The sequence below is a fragment of the Lactuca saligna genome, chromosome 5, assembly GCF_052625555.1.
Source record: "Lactuca saligna cultivar CGN05327 chromosome 5, ASM5262555v1, whole genome shotgun sequence".
NCBI lineage: Eukaryota > Viridiplantae > Streptophyta > Magnoliopsida > Asterales > Asteraceae > Lactuca > Lactuca saligna.
The window spans coordinates 226965052-226974226 of record NC_136421.1 but is presented as its reverse complement, the minus strand read 5'-3'; positions in this window follow the sequence as shown (position 1 = coordinate 226974226).

Here is a 9175-nt window from a genome sequence, read left to right as displayed (position 1 = left end):
AAAACCATGGAAAAAGAAGTACATGTATAAAATAAACTTAAAAAAATTGAACCAAATAAAAATTTAAAAACACAAGTAAGTTATTTATTTTTATAAATATAAATATAGACGATCAGACTTTACATCGATAGGGCTCCAATCACTAATACCTAGGCGACCATCATGTTACCTTTCATATATAACAAACTCCCAAAGTGAGGAAGACCACGAAACGGTGTAACCTAATAATCCAACCATAGAGTTATTTAAACTTTATATCTTAATTAGCTTTCTGAGTGAAAATAACACAATTCGAGGTCTCGTGTCCTTAAGACTAGATAGTCAAGAATCAGAATTGACAGATCCTGAAGAACCCGTCATGGTAAATCAGCTTTTGTTGAAGTAGTGAGCCCACCCGAAGGGCCCCAGCTCCTATGATTTCACTTTTTTCAAGAGCCATAAGTATCATATCACATAGTTTTTCATTTTCCAGATTTGACTTTGAGATGACTTCTGATTTGATTGAACTTGGATTTGTATATTCGTTTTAAGCTTGAGTTCTCCAATCAACTTTTGAATTTTTTGAAAATTTCTTGAATTGAGTACTTGAAATTTTGATTTGGGTACCGGATATGAAAGTTGTACTCTTTCTTCTATCTTGACTATGTGGATCAGATACTTAAGCTATCTTTCACCGTGAGGGTAACGCATGTCAACAAATAGGTCCGTATTCTATGGGTCCAGAGTTGTCGATACAGTTTCTTTTTAGACATTCAAAAGCAAAGCATCCTAAAGCTGTTATTACGGCCTACAAAAATGGTCCAGTATGCCATTTTTTTATTATCTAAGGCTGAGCGAATTACGGTGTTTGGGTCCCCTAGTTATGATATTTGATTCTACACTTCCGGTCGCTTCAGATTTTTTCATTTTGATTTTTCGCTTTCCCACTTCATGGAGCTATCGCATGTAAAGATTTTCTCTTCTAGTATTATTATTATTATTATTATTATTATTATTATTATTATTATTAATTTTTTATTTTTATTTATTTAATTTTTTTTATAAATGCACGGAAATGGGATGCAAAAACTTTAAAACTAGAAGAAAGAGGAAACCATATTTTTTGGGTTTTATAGATTTTGACATGTAGAATGCAAAAGAAAAAAAAATGAAAATAAGAGGGTTAAAAGCTTTTTGGATTTTTTTTTATGCACGAGTAATATGCACATGAAAATGCATGGATGAACCTAATGTACAACTCTACCCCTCCCCAAGCTTAAAGATAAGCATCGTCCCCAATTCGTGGAGATGGTGGATTAACCTATTGCAGAGGAGGAGGAAGATAATATCCGGGGTTTTGGGTCCAAGCCCAAAAGGCCTCCTCATGATTGCGCTGACGCTCTTAATCCCGAGCATATTGAGTGGTGAAGGAGGAAAATTTTTGTGTTAGGCTCGTGAGAGCTTGATGGTAGGTGTCAAGGCGGGTGTGAATCAATCTGAATTAATCCATGTATTGTTGGTGGTATGATGATTTTGTAGCACCACGGGATGAGCTGGCACCACCCGTGGGAGGAATATTTTGTGGTTCCTCCTCTCCACCATCATCACCGCCATCCTCCTCACTTTCTTCGTCTTCCTCATCTCGATCACTGGAATAGGAGGTGGGTAAAAGGTACGGGGTGATTTGATGATTAGTAAAATTGGTGGGATGGTTGAGGGAAATAATGTTTTTGTTCTCGGGTGTGATCAGGAGCTTTGGGTTGTGATTTTTGGCCCACGGTCCAATGATGGCTGTCGTCCATCGATTGGAATAGTTGCAAGGACTCGAGCACTAACATGGTGAGATAAGGCTCACTGGGGAGTGGCTGGTTGTTTTCGGGATATGGGGCCCGGACCGGAGCACTTTTTTCAAACATGCTGACAATGCCACCACAATAGTGTTTTCCCAACCGGGATGTGCTGAGATGGATGAGTTTGTTACAAAGAAATGACCTATAATGAGGTATGAGGCTCTCATCCGGGTGAGCCATAACATAGAGGATTTTTAGCTCAAGTGCCCTAATGGTGCTTCGCTTTTCTCTAGGGATGACTAGCAAAGCAATGATCCGATGAGCCACCTTCATCACAGGATGGATGAGTGATGAGGCTTTAGCCGCGTTACATACATAAGGATGTGATGGGTAAATTGAGTCCACCACATGAGATCACTATATCCTTCAATTGAGTCATTGGGGACAAAGGTGTTTTCGGTTGGGGCCTTACAATGGCATTGATTTAGTCCAAGGAGAGGCATAATCATGGTTCATGAGTCAGAAATTTAGGACCCCATGATCCAAATAGACAGTGGTCAAGAACTCGATTGTTGGGACTTTATAGCTGAGCTCATGGACTTGAAGCAACCCTTTCCATCCAATGTTTCAGAATAAGGTGTGGACTTGGTTATTGCTGTGCAACTCACGGAGAGATGGCACATGTGCAAAAATTTGGATAGTATGAGTGCGATAAAGGAAGGCCTCAAATTTGGAAAGTTGACGTGAGCCAAGACATACACACCACCATGTGTCGGATTAGTTGGATGTGGAGGTGGAGGCGGAGGTGATGGGGACCTACGACGATGGGCTGATGACTTAGTGTGCCTAGGTTGTTTAGGTTTCTCACTTTCCATGATCAAAATTTGGTGACAAAAAAGTCACTTGTTGACGGGTCCAGCCATAACAAGTTTGGCCACCAAAATTTTGCGGGAAACTCAGTTTTGAATGATTTCCAAGTGATTTTCCAATCTAATATGGCTACAAATTCATGCAATTTGACATTAAAAACATAAAATCCACAATTGAAGAATTGAAAAGATTGTACCGAATCGTTGGTTGAAATACATTGTTGTCGGTGAGAGGTTGCTCTACAACCTCCCTAAGCGTGCCTACACGAATATTCAAGCATAAGAACACCAAAATCCTTAGTAATTTTCGGACCTAGGGTTTGTGAAAACCCCTAAATCCACCATGAAAGTGCAAGAAAATGGTGTGTGGGATGTAGGAGATGAGGTGTAGAAAATGAAAATCAAACATTTTTGAAGATTTAAGCCAAAATTGGTGAAGAATCAAGGGATTGTGAAGAAAAGTGGGATCTTTAGGGTTTCATGGGAGAGAGAAATTATTTTGGGAAGTGATTGTGGATAAATGAGATGAAATCCCAATTTTAAAAGTAAGAATATGTTGTTGCAGGTGTGAGAACACAGCCCGTATCTGTTTGAACTAAAACAACATGCCCATTGTTTAGTTAAAATTTACCGAGAATAGCTGAACATGGTGTCACACCCCAAAACCGATGGCGGAAACATTCCCAGACGGCTGACGTCATGTAAGTATCACAACCAATGTACATAGTAAGCATAGTAAACACGAAACATTACATTACCTATGAATAATTACATTTGTTTAAAAGTAAAGTGATATAGGTTTTAACTGCACATTAGTTTGAACAAAAGTAAAGACGTGACTTCTAAAATGCTCCATCTTCTCCAAAAGATTGTGGGTACCTGTCTAATGTGGACCTGAGAATACAAGCAGATTGAAAATCAGCATAAATCTGGTGAGTTCATAAGAGGTTTGTTTTCTAAAAATGAACAAGTTTCCTTTGGTTTCTGAAAAAGTGGTTATCCAAGAAAATCCCATATTTTCTTATAAGTATAGTTTAGTTATCCGTTTGTTACACGATCTGGTTATGTATATTTTGTTATCCCAGGAAAAACCCTTATTTTCCTTAAAAGTATGTAATTGGTTATCGGTTCTGAATGTAATGTACAAGTATCTGCCATACTTAAAATGTTTGTGCGATATATCCTGAAAACCTGGTTATCCTTGAAATGTATGATAGTTTTAACACATATATAAAACTATTGTGTGAAAAGTAAACTAATTCATACAGTTATTAGTTTACTAGATCCATTATTACCAACAAGTAAATCTCTGTTATCTAAATTGCGAGTTCCATAACCATACGATAGGTTATATATGGCAATAAGTAGTCCATCATCAATTTATGACTTTTGTCACCCTTGAACCTTTCGGTTCAACTGTAGCTAGCAGCCAGGTGCGGGGTTGTCAATCTTGTATAGATCGATACACTCAAGTCAAGCTCTCCCTCCAAGAGATTCTGGTTACGGGGGCGGTCCTCCACTTGCGTATCTCTGTGAAGTGTTTCTGAGGACGTGTCTCCATTTATTAAGATTAACAAATTTACAAGTAATAATGCGGAAAATCATGTTCGTGATTCTGGTTACAACGGGGGTCCTCCACTCGCGTATCTCAGTGGAGTGTTACCAAGTACGTGTTCTAATGTTCTAAGTTAATGATTTTTAAAATAAATGAAGTGAGAAATCATTGGTGAAACATACAATATAACACTGTATAATTAGGTTTGCAATTAGTTTGAAAAACTAACTCTACAGTTCAAACAGTTGGTTAAAACGGTTTCCAGTGTTAAAATTATATGAAATATGAAACATTTCAAATTAAATAATAACTTTAAGTACAAGATATTCTTGTACTTTTGCTTGTATTCCCCCTGAAAACATTGAAAACAAGGAAAAACGTAGGGGTATGAACTCACTAGACGAGAAACATGTCGGTTGGATGCTAATTGTTAGTTCGGGGCTTGAAAACACACGAGGTTCCTATGTAATATGAAGAGATACATAAATTGTATCTAATTAGACTTTGAACTACTAATTAGATAAGACAGTACACTCCGAGACGTGAAAACACTTCATTACAAGTGTTAGGAGTGACCCGGGTAGCATCTAAGGGTGTGTAGGGCCTAGATAAGGAGTTTACTCTTCAAGTGTAAGCCCTTAGAGGTGTTTACGGTCCAAAGACCATGTCCCCATGAGTTTACAGTCTTAAACTCATGGATGGTGTGTTATTGGATGTTTAAAGGCCTTACAATCCACAAAGGAAGGTTCTAGGGTTGATTCCATGGCTTAGGAAGTGATCGGGACTTGAATTGACCTTGGAAAAGGAGTTTACGATTCTTGAATGGAACTTGGGTAGTTTACTACCATAAACACATGAGTTTATGGCAGTAAACTCATGTTTGTCCATGAATCATGTGTTTTGGTAGTTGTTGGTTAAGCATACAAGGTTCTAGATCCAAATCTAAGTCATACAAGGTGTTTAGGGCACTTAAACACCCCATTGAAGGTGTTTACAATTTTGGGAGACCTTCCCAAACCGTAAACTCAAGTATGACTCCATTCTATATGTTTTGGTGCATCAAATGAAGGAGTACAAGGTTCTAGGCACTCATGGAAGCCTTTGGAGGTATTTAAGGGGCATTTTAACACCTTAAAAGGTGTTTAAGGTCGATGAAGATGTGCTTACGGTTCAAGAAAGGTCTTGGATCGTAAACTCATGTTTACCACCCAAATGATATGATTTTGGTGCTCAAATGTGGTGCATGCAAGTCCTTAAGTCATATCCAAGCACTAGAAGGGATTTGGATGGGTTTTGGGGCTTCAAACCCCCTTTAAAGGAGTTTATGGTTTTGGGAGGTGTTCCCAAACCTTAAACACATGTTTTTGATGGTTTTGGATAGTTTAAACATAGATTTTCTAGATAAACAGGCTTAGAAACATGCTAGGATAGATTACTTACCAAATTGAAGCTTGAAAGTGGAGTTTTTTGCGAAATTTCGAGTTTTAGAGAGAGAGAGTAGAGAGAGAAATTTGTGAAAGTGGGTAAAAGTCTTCAAATGATGCCCACTCACCGTTTATATAAGGTTTGGGTTTGAGACCCGGAGGAAATCTACCCGATACCGACGTTAAACAGGGTTTAAAATTTTACACGATTAATTTGTCGTAATTACGACTTAGTCGTAAATAAAATTTTTCCAAATAAATAATGAGGGTAATTTTTACGCTTTTCTAATGGGTTTGGAAACTCATGAGGCCATAATAAGAGGTCCCCATTCTAATTAATTTAATCCAAAAGTTAACAGAAAAATTGGAATACGAACAGTTTTATTAACGGGAACGGGTTACAGTGACGGAATAAATTACGGGTTGTCACATTGGCCCGTGTTAAAGTGAACTAAAATGACATGGGTCGTGTTCATGAGGATTTTCAAAGAAAATTTTCACAAAAGTTCAAGCTCAACCCGTGTTCAGTTCCATGCCAAAATGAACACGACCCCCGTACACCTCTACTTGCCAATCATCATTTTTGAACCCAAAAAAATCCCAAATTGTCCAAAAGAAATGATTTTGCATCCTGAGATTTGTTTGGTGATTTGAAAACATGTTATAACACATTTGGAACATTAAAAACCCAAAATGTCAAAGAAACAGAAATGTTTTGAAGAAAAAGACAAAAATACCCCCAGGTTGCCTCCCAGTTAGCCGTCCTTGTTTTAAGTCATTGGCTCAACTTGACCCTGAATTTGTTTCATTCTTGGTACGTGGGGTTCTCAACCATCTCCATCTCTTCATTCTGAACTTGGAATCCCTCATAATACGATTTCAATCTATGTCCATTAACTTTGAAAATCTTCCCGGTTTGTTGGCTTGTGATTTCCACCACACCATGGTTAAAGACATTTGTAACCACAAAGGGACCAAACCATCTTGATCTTAAGTTCCCTGATATCAACTTGAATCTTGAATGGTAATGCATCACTTTTTGACCTTTTGTGAAGGTTTTCCGAGAGATCATCTTGTCATGATACGCCTTGGTCTTCTCTTTGTAATCATTTCACTTTCATACTCATCATTTCTAATATCCTTTAGCTCTTTAATGTCTAACTTGCTTTTGTTTCCCGCTTCATATTCATTCAAGTTGAATTTCTTCATAGCCCAAAAATATTTGTGCTCAAGCTCTACTGGGAGACGACATGGTTTCCCAAACAATAATTGGTATGGAGACATACCAATAGGAGTCTTGTAAGTGGTCCGGTAAGCCCATAAGGCATCATCTAACCTTATACTCTAGTCCTTGAGGTTTGAATTGACTGTTTTCTCCAAGATTCCTTTAATTTGCCTATTGGGAATCCATGCTTGACCATTGGTTTGAGGGTGATAAACTTTTGAGACTTTATGAGTCACCCCATACTTTTTCAAGACAGCTTCAAGCATTCAGTTGCAGAAATGAGTCCCCCGATCGCTTATGAGAGCTTTTAGAGTGCCAAACTGGGAGAAAATCTTTTCTTTAAGGAAATCCGTGACAAATTTGTAATCATTAGTACGGGTGGCCTTGGCCTCCACCTATTTGAACACATAGTCCACCACCAACAAAATATATGAACAACCAAATGAGGGTGGAAATGGTCACATAATGTTAATACCCCACATATCAAATATCTCACATACTAAGGTGAGGTAAGGTACATTTGATTCCTAGAACTTATGGACCCAGATTTTTGGAACTTATCACAATGTGCACATAGCACATAAGAATCATGAAAATTGGTGGGCCAATAAAATCCTCTAAGACTTTTCTAGTTGTCATTTGGGGTCTAAAATGACCTCCACAAGCATAAGAATGACAAATTTTGAGTATAGATTTTAACTCTTTTTGCTCAACACACCTTTGGATCATTTGGTCCGTGTAGTACTTCTAAAGGTAAGGCTCGTCCCAAACATACCTCTTTGTCTCCTTGATTTTGTCCTTTTGCCAATGAGTGGATTCCAGGGGAAATTGATTCGTTACCAAGTAATTGACAATGTGCACGTATCATGGAGCTTCTTTGGTAACAAACAAATGGTCATCCGGAAATGTGTCACAGATTGGTTTGGCGTCTTCGTGTGGTATGATTCGACTTAGATGATCCACGACCAAATTCTCTTTCCCACTTTTATCCTTGATTTCTATATTGAACTATTGCAGAAGTAGCATCCACCGTATTAACCCCAACTTTGAATCTTTCTTGATTAGTAAGTGCTTTATAGCTGCATGGTCTGAATAGATACTCACTTTGGTCCTGAGGAGGTACTATCATAACTTCTCTAATGCAAAGACAATGGCCAACAACTCCTTTTTTGTTTTGGTGTAGTTGTTTTGTGCATTATCCAAAGTCTTGGATGCATAGTAAATGACATGATGAGCTCAGTCCACCTATTTTCCCAACACTACCCCAACCGCGGTGTTGCTCGCATCACACATGATCTCAAATGGGAGATCCTATTTAGGTGGTTGGATGATTGGAGCGGAGGTGAGTAAACACTTCAGTCGATCAAAAGCGTCCTTACATGGTTGAGTAAACTCGAATTCAACATCCTTTTGGAGTAGTTGACGCATCGGCACCGTAAGCTTCGAGAAATCTTTGATTAACCACTGATAGAAACCTACATGACCAAGAAACGAACAAACTTCCCAAACATTTGTTGGGTAAGGAAGACTCTTGATAATATCTATCTTGGCTTTGTCAACTTCCAATACTTTTTGGGACACTATATGAACTAAAATCAATACTTTTTCCACCATGAAATGACATTTTTCATAGTTAAGCACAAGATCTGTGTCAATGCACCTTTGCGGAATTTTTGTTAAATTGCTCAAACATTCATCAAAGGAGTTTCCATAAACAGTGAAATCGTCCATGAAAACTTTAATGATGTTTTCAACATATTTAGAAAAATGCTCATCATGCATATCTAAAATATTGCAGGTGCATTGCATAGACCAAAAGGCATACGTCTATAAGCAAATGTGCCAAAGGGACAAGTGAAGGTGGTTTTCTCTTGATTTTCCGGGGCTACCAAAATTTGATGAAACCCGAGAACCCATCTAGTCAACAATAATGAGATTTACCCACCAACCTTTCTAACATTTGGTCAGTAAATGGCAGGGGAAAATGGGCTTTTCTCGTTCAGCCATTCAACTTTCTATACTCAATACAAACTCTCCACCCGTTTTGCACACGAGTTGGCACCAATTCTCCCTTAGAATTCTTAACAATTGTTACCTCGGTTTTTTTCGGGACTACCTGAATGGGGCTCACCTATTTGCTATTAGAGATAGGATAAATCATACATGCATCCAATAGCTTCATGATTTATTTCTTTACTACCTCCATCATGGGGGGATTCGATCTTCTATGTGCCTCACAGGTTGGTTTGAAGTCTTCCTCCATGAGAATCTTATGCATGTATAAGGATGAACTCAACCCCTTTATGTCAGCAATCGTCCACCCAATATCCTTC